The 13,605-nt window shown below is 40.2% G+C and overlaps 1 pseudogene across 1 annotated transcript; it reads right to left on the bottom strand.

Moving 5' to 3' along the window:
- Window positions 1-2,904: 2,904 nt before the first annotated feature.
- On the bottom strand, window positions 2,905-13,369 carry LOC144700750 (amino-acid permease BAT1 homolog; annotated as a pseudogene). The gene is made up of 9 exons (XR_013580843.1): window positions 13,025-13,369; window positions 12,467-12,727; window positions 12,008-12,026; window positions 11,694-11,913; window positions 11,468-11,584; window positions 6,108-6,171; window positions 5,376-5,666; window positions 4,200-4,329; window positions 2,905-3,268 (listed from the first exon to the last, which is right to left on the bottom strand). The product of XR_013580843.1 is annotated as an amino-acid permease BAT1 homolog (transcript).
- Window positions 13,370-13,605: the final 236 nt, after the last annotated feature.

The following is a 13,605-nucleotide window of genomic DNA, read 5'->3' as shown; positions in this document are numbered from 1 at the left end:
TAGACTTGTCTGAGGTCTCTATACCTCTTAAGCGTGGCTTCAATCTCAGTATTTACTGGTTCTTTAGCAGACTCCAATATTGGAGTGTTCTCCTTGTCCTGATCATCAAAAGAACTGTAAAAAGAAATTGAGTTTATTGTGTGGATTACCTCTTCTGTTCAACATCCTCAAACTTTCCGAGTCCCAGAAACTTCCTTCTTCAAAAATCACATCTCTACTGATATGTATCTTTCCTGCTTTTATATCATAGCCTCTATATACTTTTGATCCCAACTATCATCAAGTTTTCTCTGTCAACTTTTCCGTTGGTTTACTTCTATCATCAAGTTTACTCTGTTGTTCACCAAGAATTTTGACATGGACTAGGCATCCAAAGACTCGTAGGTGGCATATCTGAAGCTTTGATCCAATCCAGATCTGGTATGGTGTGGCTCCATCAAGGCTTTTTGATGCTGATTTATTCAGAACATACACATCTATGTTTACAGCTTCTCCCCACAACTCATGCGAAAGCATTTTACCTTTGAGCATACACCTTACCATTGACATGATGGTTCTGTTTCTTCTCTCTACTACACCATCCTGTTGAGGAGAGTATGGTGCAGTTAATTGTTTCTTGATGGCATTCTGGTCATAATAGGCTATGAATTGTCGAAACATGAATTGTCCTCTGTCTGTTCTTAAATTTAAAATCTTCACATTCTTCTCAATTTCAGCAATGCTCTTAAATCTTTTAAAAGCATCAAGGGTATGTGGCATTTCTTTTAGAAATGAAACCCACATCAATCGTGAGAAATACTTGTTACCTCCTCAAGTAGATGGAGTAATGGGTCCACACAAGTCACCATTTATCAACTTCAGCGGTCTGCCATCTCTGAACTGAGATACTGTTGGAAATGAAGATCTTATATGTTTTCCAGCTACACAACTTCGACATAGATGATCAAGATACGACAATCTTGGGATGCCTTCTACTAACTGTAGATCTGATAAGTACTTTAAAGACTGAAAATTTAAATGCCCAAACCTTTCATGCCATAGCCAAGTAGTTGATTTCGAGTAGACTGCAACCAAGCATTTCAATGTGTTCAACTTCAGGAAATACAAACGTCCCCTTGACTTCTTCACCTTAGCTAGTAAGCTCCAATGTCTATCATTGATCACCACGCTACCAGATTCCATCACTGTTCTACAACCCTTTTCATCGAGCTGTCTAGGACTCAAAATATTTGATTTCTATTTTTGAATGTAAATAACATTACCCAGAGTCATAGTTCCTCCATCTTGACTTTGCAGAATGATGCTCCCTTTTCCTTGGACTTCGACTCTAGATCCATCACCAAACTTCATTGCTCCTGATTCAGATTCACTTAAGTCATGAAATATTTCCTTCCAGTCATATGCCTGCTAGCACTGGTGCCTAGGTACCACATTTCATTTTCAGTAGAGTGCTTGTCAATGCCTTGTTGTAAGACATCTTCATCTTCTTCCTTGATCCCCGTTAGAAGGGCTGACTCATTCTTCTCCTCTTTGTCAGCTAGATTTGCTCTTTCCTCCTTTTCTGATCTGCATTCAGAAACAAAATGCCCATACTTTCCACAATTATAGCATTTGAATTTTGACTTATCTTGTGATTTTTCTTCTTCTTCATTTCCACGACCTCCTACAGATCTTCCACGATCATGTCCTCTTTCACGACCTTGTCCTCTTCCATGTCCACGTTGTGCTTCAGCTTCTCCCTTTTTCTTTGATTTTCCAGGGGCTATGCCAAAAGGACATGTTCTTCTCTTCTTGTATGGCGATCTCGTAGCTTCCCTTCATGGATTCTTAATGACCCAAGAACTTCTTCAAAGGTCAAAGAATCCATGTCACCACATTGCTCTATAGAAGATATTATAGAGTCAAACTTAGCTGGTGTTGCACATAGGAGCTTAGCGACGATGTCCACTTCATCCAGCTTCTTTCCCAAGGTTCGCATCTGATTCACCACCCGAGAGAGCTTTCCAATGAATTCTGAGACTGGTTCATCTTCACCCATGACCATCAACTCAAATTAACTTTTTCGAGATCGTATCCTTGCTTTCTTGACACGGTCAGCTCGAAGGTTCATGTTCCTTAGAGCTTCCCATGTCTCTTTTGCAGTCTTCTTGTTATCTAATTGGGCAAGTGTATCATCAATCAACATACCTTAAAGAACTGAGATAGGCTTTTCATCCTTTTTCCCTTCCACTGTAGCACCGCTGATGGCGTTGTAGAGTCTATGCGCCTCTAGCAACACCTCCACCCTCATTGACCAAAGAGGATAGTTTGTCTTCGTCAGAATCGAGAATGTAATCGGCGTTGTCGACTCTGTTGTCGCTCTTCCAATTCTAACGGTGGTGGCTTCCTGATCCACGAAGGACCCGGATGTAGGCTGAGACGAGTTCTGCACTCTCGTCGGCATCTTCCCAAGCTTTCTTGATCTCACTATAGCTTTGATACCAACTGTTGGAAAGAACGCCAGAAGAAAAACACAAGAAATCTTTCTCGCTCACTTAGAAGGAGAAAGTCAAAGCACAGTGGAAAAGGAAAAAACACTTGACATCTTGATTTATCTTTGGTCCACACAGGATTTTATACAGGTCGTGTGGCTGCCACCTTGGCAGGCCACTTAACTGCCGGTCAGTTTGAATCACCTATGTGTGATTATTTGAGTTGTCCGTTCAGAAAGAGAGTAATAACATAAAAATAATCGCGAAACAATAAAAACAAGAAAAAAACTATTCTTATAACATCCTGCTTCTAGATTACTTCTATTAGAGGTTAGCCATTGGAAAGGTAGTGAGTTAGAATAATCGAGAATACTTGTCACATTCTTAATCGTCTGTTTCATGATAAATGCAGTGAGGGAGAAGAGGTAAAATACATCAATGGACTATGGCTGGAGGTTAATGTTGGCAAGTGGGCCGCGGAACCAGAGGCGGGCGGAGATGATCCACCATGAGAGGACAATGACAAGGAGGCCACCGACAGCAATAGGCGTATAATTGAGGTTGTCAGCAACGATGGGGTAGGCCACAGGAAGGGAGAACAGGATAGTGATGGTGATGACCCAGAGCACAGCTATCCAGCCCACCACAAGCCCCCACTGGCCCAAGTCGAAGGGCCCCGACGTGAATGACTTGCGCGCCAGTGTCACCCGAAAAAAGATGGGTAGTGCATAGGCTATGTACAACCCAATTGTTGCAATCGATACCATCGCCTAGAATGCCACTAGGCTCCCAAGGGACTGATGATAAAAGCAAATGAGAATTTCAGTTGATGCTCGTGATGATAAATAAAGGCTTCACTTTTCAATACAATGTTACAGAGAGTAACAAAAAAGAAGAACCAGTGATTTTTTTATTTCACTCAAATCCACGATAAAATAAATTATGGAAATTGAGTAATTGATTAAAGGAATTTCGTTTGATAAAAAAATTTAAAAACTGATGAAGATTCAGATATTCAAGAGAAAGATGTGGTCCATGTGGAAAACATTATGATTTTTAAGAAAATTGATGATGAAGATGGGAATATTGTTGCTGTGATGGCGGAGATGGAGGTAAAGGTGACATGATAAGGGATGAAATTACATAAAGGATGATAATGATGATGTGTCAGACCATCCAAGAGAATAATCAAAGGTGCAGTATGATTAGAAAGGCAATTATGATCATGATGATAATTATAATGATGATATAACTTCGGACAATGTCAACATGCGCCAGATGGGAAATTGAAATATAAGAAAATGCTTGTTATTACTAACAACAACCATTTATCTGGGGGAGAATTCCTTGGCTAATCTTTGGTAGAAAAATATTATTGCTTTTGTTAATGAAAACTCAAAATTGGCTTTTTCTGCAGTACCATGATAACTTTTTGAGGACCTAAACTTCAGCAGAGACCACTTGTAGCAAGGGTGAAACCTCTGATGATGTTTACGTCATTTACTGAGGGTCATGCATTTTTCAAATAATGAAACTAAATAGAAATAGTATTCCAAGTGATTTTGGGAATTTGGAGAGGAGTTGTTTGAATTGAAGGATCCACCGACTGCTGTTTTCATCTGATAGTATTTCCATTTTTTCAATAATCAGAACAATTTAACATTCATAAAACCAGAAAAGAGTTAATAGATTAAGTAACATCACACATAGTGGCATCAATGAACTTACTGGCAAGGTCATTGCAAATGATATGAAAGCAGAGATCCAAACTGCATTGATAGGAACCTCTTGGGAGTTGACTTTGTGCCACAAAGACGACAGCGGCATTGCTCCATCTCTAGAAAATGCATACACCATTCTGAAACCAGAAGATTATTTTGATTAGAAAAAATATGATGGAAACAGAGATGCTTGGGTATAATAAGGACGAAATTAGCTTTGTATTTTTTGGGTCATCACAGAAAATCAAATTCTTAGCAGAAATTTTTGATTTCATAAAATGTAAAGTTAAATTGTGGGCACGCAAGATGCGCGTCGTCCTTTTTAGATTCGACGTGTGAATGAAGGAAAGAACAACCAATTAACTGAACTGCATATTGGAATGATGTATGGTAATCATGTCGTTTGGGTTAAGAATAAATTAGGGAAAAGAAACAAGCAAGCACAAAAGGTGTCTACCTTTTTTATTTTAATCAGATCTGTATCATTAATAAAATATAAAAAATAATGAGAGTCCATCAAAATTTTCGAAGCAGAATGAGGCCTAGCGACATCTTTTTTTAGGTGTGAAAAGGGGCCATGATGATCTATTAAAATTGAAAACAAAATATTGTGAAACCATTAAGTATTTATACATGTCCCTCATAATGAAATGGTTTAAATCGTAACATCTTGCAGGGAGTATTTAAGTCATAGGTGAAGCTCCGATTGTTAAATTACTTTTGGAGGCAAGATGGAAAATTACTAAAGGATACGAAACTGAATGATATGAATTTCTTACAAAATAGAGTATTTTTTAACGAGATTACAAATATATTATAACATCCATGTAAAATAGTTAATTTTAAAAGATAAAATTTTTGTAAATACTATTGGAAATATAGGATTAACGGCACGTTATCTGCTAGGAAACTTGGGATTATGAGCTTCCATGACATCAAATTGTGAACAAATCCATGGTCTCCCATCACCGTTTTTATTGTGTAGCCAAAACAAAATTATCAGAACAAATAAAAATAAAGGGGGCAGGATGAACAAAAAGGATCACATCGAATCAAACAAATCCTAGACATAACAGTGTAATAGCCCAGTGGTCATCATGTACATTATTTCAATAAAAAAGTTAATTAAATAGAAGAGCTGATAGCAGGAAAATTTTAGTTATGCAACAGATGAGGCCACTACCTTGAATTGCTCGTCACTGAGCTCATACCACAAAAGAAAATGGCAACTGCAACTATTCCGAGGCAAAAAATCCCGCCAACTCCACTGCCGTATCTTTTCTTAAACGCCTGATAAAACACTTGTGCAATTGCATACCCTCCCGCATCATTTTCAGAGCTTAGAAGTTGAGAAATATCCGTCACAGCAAATGTGATTCCAATTAAGTAAGCCCATCCAAACAATAAAGAAATTCCAATTGCACTGATTATCCCCTTCGGCCCATTCTTATCTGCATCTTTTGTCTCTTCAGTCTGACAATTGCAACATTCAAGTCAGTCTTTATTTATTCTCACCTATACTTTCTTCTATAAAAACATCAAACTCATATTAACCAATCGATTATCATGAAACATGAATCACAAAATATAACACAGATTTTTTGAGTCAAGCGCATGTCAACTGTACTAAAAGCTATAGCTCATGGCAGAGCGCTACTTTTCACCTTTGTGCAAGATGATGTACTTCAACACTCCCCTAAAAAAACCTAACGCTGACCTATTTATGGCCCGAGAGTGCAATGTGTTGCTCCGACACCATGTTGGATTCAAGCGCATACCAACTGTACTAAAAGCTATAGCTCATAGCAAGCGCTTCAACACATATAATAAGACTTCACCTTTAAGTATGATGTTGTACTTCTACACAGATAATAAGACTTCTGGATAGAATGTTGGACTAAAGAAATGCCTCAACATGTGAGCAGATGCATCATATCCGGTTAACGTGTACTAGCTCATCAACAGGCCAATAACAAATAGGGATAATAGCACAGTACATCCCAAACTGTTACGAAAATCTGAGATCTACCCTTAACTTTTTTTTTCGCACCGTATATCCCCAACTCATGATATTGAAAAGTGGCTATCCCGGTGACGTCATGGATCTCGACGTCGCCTGCCAGGTGGAATCATGGCCAGGTGGAATCCACCTGGCTGCCAGGTGGATATCCATGTCATCACCGGGATAGCCACTTTGAGATTAATTAAAGGGAAGGGGGAGAGAGAGAGAGACGCGTTTGAGTGGGAGAAGAGAAGGAAATAGCACGAAGGAGAGTGAAGAATTTGAACGGAAGAAGGCGCTGCCTCGACCTCCTCTCCGACACAGACGCAGGCGCAGGAAGAAGGCGGCGGAAGAATCCGACTACCTAACGCAGCTTGAGGGAGCTCGTCGTCTTCCTACTTCTTCCTACTCCTGAGGAGCCCTCTGTTGATGATCGCAGCCATCGCGAGGCGGTGCCCCTTTCAACCCTCCGACAGCGCCGCCCATCTCTAACCCCTCTCGATCTCCTCTCGATCTTAGGTGAGTTCATCCGTCGATTCAGGGCGAAGCGTTGGATCCCTCTTCTCGAAATCCCTCCGATTTGGCCTTTTTTTCCCCCGAAATTTACCGATTTCACTTTGAGATTGAAGAAATTTTGTTTGATATATTCGATTTCCGTCGCGTTCGCGCAGAGATGCTTGGGAATTCATCTTATTGCCGGACTTTTAACGTTTATTTTTTCCCAGTTTTCTTATTGACGTTTGATCAGGAGTGCTGCCAGTATCATCCGGCGAGTAATGGAGATGGGTGGGTTGAGTTGGGGAGCTCCCCATTTGATTCAGGACATGGAAAGGTAAGGCCTTTCCTCACTCAATTTATATTCCATAGTCGAATACTATTTTTCACCTGATTTTTCAAGACTTTAATCTCTGTTGTTATTGAGTTGAATCAAATTTCTTGCTCCGGGGATTTTTTTTCCATTTATGCCTTTGTTTGACATTAAAAGCCGAAAATCCATTCTTTTTTTGTCACTTTTGCTGAAATTTCTTAATTTTATATTTTGCACACTCAATTCATATTCCATAGTGGAATATTTTTTTTCACCAGAAAATCCATCCCTTTTTTGTCACTTTAGACATTAAAAGCTGAATATTCCAGTCTGGAAGGATTCTTCACTGCCCATGGAATTATTACAAATCATATTGCGAATTGTTTATTTAATTTCTTTAAGATAGGCGCTGTTACCTCTAAGTATCGTTCAAATTTCCCTCACAATGTTTTTCCTAAGAATTTCCTTTCATGCGCCCTGATCAAAATTCCTCATGTTTTTGAATTCTTTCATTTGCTTCGCCATTCCTCTTGTTCTTAAAAGTTGATTCAGTCCTACTTTAAATTTGAAATGACTTTTGTAAGTTGAGTTTAGGATTTATGTTTCTATTCTGTGTTTAAGCACCGAAAATTTTCTGCTTGGATTTCAAGATCCTATTAATATGGTCCATTCATCTCCAACTCTATGCACCATGTCATACTCCGTTTGATCCTGTTTGTATTTGTGCATATAAGTTCTGGATGCTTTTGGAAAATCATTACACCTTACTGTTGTCCATTGTTATTTAAAAGGGCTGTTTCTGATAGTGATGGTGATTCTGAATATAATCCATGTGGAGAATATGAAGAATGTGACACGTATTCAAGTGAGCTCAGTGGATACTCAAGTGAGGAATGGAATGATGGATTTACTGACGGCCAGAGAAATAGTGAGTATGCTGATTCGGATGAGGACATCTTAACTGATGATGAGGGGGAGAATAGAAGGAACGTAGACAATGGCGCAACGTATGATCAAAGATGCCCCTTTGAGGATATTAAATTTCGAGTCGGCGAACAATTTGTATCGCCCTCTCAATTTAGGACAGCTGTGAAGAAGCATGCTATATGGAATGGGTTCAACATTTAATTTTTGAAGTCTGGTGAGAAAAAAATGGAAGTTATTTGTAACAAAGATTGCCGGTGGAGGATATATGCTAGTTGGGATAGTAGGAAGGAGCACTTTGTTGTCAAGACACTAAACGATAATCATACGTGCAGTAGGTGTGCAGATGACGTGCTCTATTTGCCACCAGGTTGGCCATAATCGGAAGACATGCATGGCCCAAATCGAAAAACATGCACCAAGTTGAGCGGATGCATTGTGGAAGGTATACGCTGGTATTTGCTACTTTTTCTCTAATATTTTCAAATTTCGCATCTCCTTATTGATCTCTAGAATTTCATCTTCCTCTGTTTCCTTTTTTAGTGCGTGAAGATGAAGGGACGCGTCATTCCAACTTAGCCTTCCATCACATCTTTCCACCTCACCATCAAACTTTCAGCAATGCTGATTCGGCAGGCATGGCCTATACAAATCATGTTTTTTGTGATGTACTAAAAACACATCTTGTACATATTTAACCACACATCATGTTTTTTGTGATGTACTAAAAACATTCAAATAGTATATCATTTTGCATGTGACCATGTTATATAAGGCAATATGCAAGTTAAATTAGTTCCAAGCCAGGAGCAAATAGAGGATGCTCTAGCCAAGCCCCTCGATAAAGCATGATTCAAGCATGCACTTTAAGGGGGTTGTCAAATTACTTAAGAATTTATTTATGTCACGAATTCATTTTTTTATACCAATTTTCTTCTTAAAATAACCAAGACAAGTATAGTTGAAAATTTTTAGGAAGTCTAATTTTTTCGCCGATCCAAGTTTCCTTTAAATCTTACTATCTGTTAGTATTTTTTGATTCAGGAAATTTGCAGACAAGTCATTTTACTCAAATTTTATGAATCTCTACTAAATCCTGCATGTCCACACATTAGCTCAAAGGGAAGGTTCAGGTAGGGATCTTGCAAACTAGGGGCCTTAAAAATCTGTCCCAGGTCAGACTCTCTCGTCAACATGGTGCAAGTGTGTTAATTAATCAATCGATTAAAATTGCAGAAAGCAAAACCTGACATTTTTAGGGGCCTCTCTCCCTCAGTCATGGCTATTCAACATGACGTGAGGAGGCTGGCAAACCTTTGGCATTATTGTTTGTAGGAATGCTCCTACAAACTTTATTGTTTCCGTGATAGAATTTGAAAAATTGTGAGCTTGCTTTCACCAAAAATATCAAAGAGTGTTGTGGTCTCATTAACAAACTTTAATTCATTGACATCAGAATCTGCTCGTAAACTCACCCTCCAGGAACCTATCTAAAATGCTATTAAATGGAGCCACATATGGGATGAAACAAAGTTTTTTACTGCACTTTCTCAAAATCACCTATCAAACTCTTGGCTACTGTTCTATGTAGCAAGGCCCTTTCAGCTACACTTCGATGGCAACATAGTCATCCTTCCACATCATGATTATGAAATAAATGAAGTTTTCTCTTTCAGGATTTTACTTTTAACTATCTGTCCATCACGCCTCACAAACAATGACAACAATGTTGTTTTTAAGAAACATAATTCAAAAATCTGTTTGTCTCATATTTATAACAAATAGATCTGGTCTGGACGGTCTGAATTGAAATGGAAACCAACGCTGGAAAATTAAATTTGCAGCTTCAATTGAATGAGACACAATTTGTAATTGGATAATGTGACGATTCATACTACTTTCTTGCAGTTTGAAATTTCTTCATTCCCCTCAGTCAAGTTATCATGCACAAGTTTTATGACTCTGCTTTCATTGTGACGTGTGGTTGGATTTGACTCCAGCTCCCCATATCATTTGGTCTTTTTCAGTGCCTAAGAGGGAGTACTTTGAGCACATGGTTCTGAAATGAAATCTAATGACAAATCTTGTTCCTCTGGAATGGTTGGTGCTACCACAAGGAAATATGTACCATATATTTCTTGATCAGTGCCATTTCTGGAGTGATTGAAGGATAGCGAAATAGAGACTATGATGAAATAAATAAGTACTGAAAGATAGTTATAGCGAAAGAGACTATCGTTCCACCTTATGAACAACAGTTAAACACCTCACAACAACCGAGTATGGAGAAGATTTGTGCAGAATTTTTGCTAGCTACCCTTTTATTTTTGAAGAAAAAAAAACGTGGCAAATTTTGATGAATGGAATGCTAACAATCTAAATATAGCCCAGATGAAAACATCGTTTTATTCACGTAAAATAATATAATGAATCTAGAACGGGATTTTAGTAAACCAGATGAGATTTAACATCACAAATAGCCGCACATCTGAACACTATAAATAAAGTCAACGAACATTACAGATTATATAATTTGTGGCTTGAATTTTCAAAGAAACTCTTTTCACAATATCTGGTGCTCATTCCTCTCCTCAATAAAATTCTTTTTTTGCGCCTAGAGAGAATCAAAGAGGACGAACAGCCATGGGGGACCAAGCCAAATCTCCCATCAAACCACTGTACCAACGATCTCGTAGATTCCCAGCCAAAGTGAAGATGGAAGAAATCAATGAGCGCGGTTATGGCTGTGAGACAACGTTTGTGATGAAGCAAGCTGGTTACCACTCTATCTGCGTCTATTCCAATTCTGAACAGGCAACTGTTGCCAGAAGGAACAAGACATGGCTAGAGAGGAAGGTCTTGGCCCACGTTGAAGGAGATCGAGAGAAGGAGAGAAGAGCCGTAGAGATCATCGAGGCCGGCGCCGAGGGAAGTATCCCGGCGCTGTCACTGTCGTCGTCGTCGTCGTCTCCACGCCCGCCGGATTTGATGTTCAACCCTAGAATTCCCTCTGCAACTCTTTCCCTTTCCCTTGCCCTAGAAACATCCTGCTCCTTCTCCTTCTCCTTCCCCTTGTCCGCCGAATCCTTCCCCTTGCCAGAGCCCCGGCGCCAGCCCTCGATCTCTCTACGACCGGCGGAAGACTCTGTGCTGTCCATGGCCCTCGCCACCCCTGAAGAAGCGCCTTCTTCCTGCGCCTGCTTCTGCGTCGGAGAGGAGGTCGAGGCAGCGCCTTCTTCTCTCCTTCTCTTGATCTCCTTCTCTTCTCCCACTCAAACGCGTCTCTCTCTCTCCCCCTTCCCTTTAATTAATCTCAAAGTGGCTATCCCGGTGATGACATGGATATCCACGTGGCAGCCAGGTGGATTCCACCTGGCCATGATTCCACCTGGCAGGCGACGTGGAGATCCATGACGTTACCGGGATAGCCACTTTTCAATATCATGAGTTGGGGATATACGGTGCTAAAAAAAACGTTAAGGGTAGATCTCAGATTTTCGTAACAGTTTGGGATGTACCGTGCTATTATCCCTAACAAATATATAAGGCGTGCTTTGGATTCCGGAGTCATTATTCGTGTTGAAGTGAGTAAAAACAAACTCAGCACTGGCTTTCTGGGTGGCAACCATGGGTACGAGGATCATCAGCACACAGACACCTGCAACAGTAGTAAGAATGTAACAATAGTAAGAATCAAAAGGATTTGACTCATCCAGGTATTTATAAAATTTAGAGAGAGAAAGAGAATTGAAGTTTGATATTATCACCCATGACATTCCATGCAGCTGCCAATTGCCCGAGAAGGGATAACCAGTTGATAGAAATGCTGTTTAGTATTGCATGACTGAGGAGAATGGCACCATGGAAACAAATGACAACATACTTTGACGCCACGTACCCCCCTCCATTGGTGCCGCCGGTGCTAAGCAGGATGATCACTGCAAGCAATTGGGCTAGCGAGAAGTCTATGCTGGCAGTGCCTGCCCACTGCGCAAGAACAACTCCCCGTCAGTGACATCAACAATCATATATTAGCTTTCAAATTCTCTATCTTTTGTTTTCCACTCTTCCGTTAGAGTACCTGCCCCACAATGTTGAACCTACAACAACGCCAAAAAAACAAGTTAAAATAATAATTTTCTAATGAAAATCGTTACGAATTACAGGAAGATAAATTTTAAGAAGAAGAAGACGATTAGGATGATGATGATGATAACGGAAATGATGGTGGAAACGATGACGACGATTATGATGGAGAAAATGGAGACAGTGATGGAGAAGATGACGATGGAGACGATGATGATGGAGTTGGTTGGCATGGGGCCGTTGATGATGATGATGATGATAATGATGGAAATGATGATGATGATGGAGAATACGGTGATGATGAAAAATAAGAAAAAATTGGTAAGAAGAAGAAGAAAATTGTTACGGAAATTGTGGATTTAAAAATCAATAAAGATGTGAAAAGCTACACGCTTTGAACACAGTTCTAGGATTTTTAGCATTTCTAGGATTTTTAGGTTGATGGGTAAGATACCATCCGGTGATCCAAGAGGCAAAGGTAGCCCATTCCTTGCCGGAGAGGCGGGCGCTCCAGTAGTAGAGCCCCCCCGAAGTGGGATAAGAGGAACAGATCTCCGCCATGGACAGGCCGACGATCATGGTGAAGAAGCCGGCAACGAGCCAGCCGTAGACCATGGTCAGCGGCCCGCCATATCTCAGCCCCGTGTTGTACAGCGTGGTCACCCCCGTCAACACGGAGATGATGGAGAAGGAGAAGGCGAAGTTGGACAACACCCTGATCGTCATAAGATTGAACCGTCATCGACGGCCAACATTCGACGAAGAAGAGAGCTCCAAAGAGAAGAAGAAGAAGAAGAAGAGAAAGAACAAGAAGAAGAAGAAAAAGAAGAAGAAGAAGAAGAAGAAGAAGAAGAATAATAATAATAATAATAACAATAATAACAATAACAATAAGAAGAAGAAGAACAAGAAAAAGAGGACGAAGACGAAGAAGAAGTAGAAGAAGAAGAAGAAGAAGAAGAAGAAGAAGAAGAAGAAGAAGAAGAAGAAGAAGAAAAAGAGCAGAGCTTACGAGAGGTCGCGTTTCAGCTCTTGCTTGTAGCCGAGCTGGTGCAGACGGGCGAGGCCGGAGTCAACGCCGGAACCCGAGTCAAGGTCGTGAATTCTGGTTGTTGCACTGTTCAGTGGGGCCATCTTCTTCTATCTTCTTCTATCTCTTTTTCTCTGGATTCGAAACTGTCGAGTTCTTTATGGTTATGTGGTTAAATACAAGACTCTCAGCCCTATCGTCCAATCACCTTTCTTTCTTCCCCGGCCTTCTCACTCACTCTCTCTCAATCTATCTATCACTCACTCTACCTCTCTCAATCTACCTTCCTCCTCTCTCTCTTTCGGTATCTGCCAATCTCCGTCTGTCTGTCTGCTCCTTTCTCTCTCTGTCGGTTAGGACATTTATCGGCATTTGACTTCGTGGGATATTATCCATTGAGTAATGCCCTATTGACCAATCAGCATACTTCCTTCCACCCAACTTCTCTCTTTCTCTTTCACACACACACTCTCTCAATCTATCTATCACTCCATCTCAATATCTCTATCTCCCTTTCTCTTTTTCTCCCTCTCTCTCTCTCTCTCGGTATCTCCCCCTCTCTA

The sequence above is a fragment of the Wolffia australiana genome, chromosome 3, assembly GCF_029677425.1.
Source record: "Wolffia australiana isolate 7733 chromosome 3, ASM2967742v1".
Lineage (NCBI taxonomy): Eukaryota > Viridiplantae > Streptophyta > Magnoliopsida > Alismatales > Araceae > Wolffia > Wolffia australiana.
The sequence above is the reverse complement of the archived record's forward strand: the minus strand, read 5'-3'. Positions and strand labels throughout refer to the sequence as shown.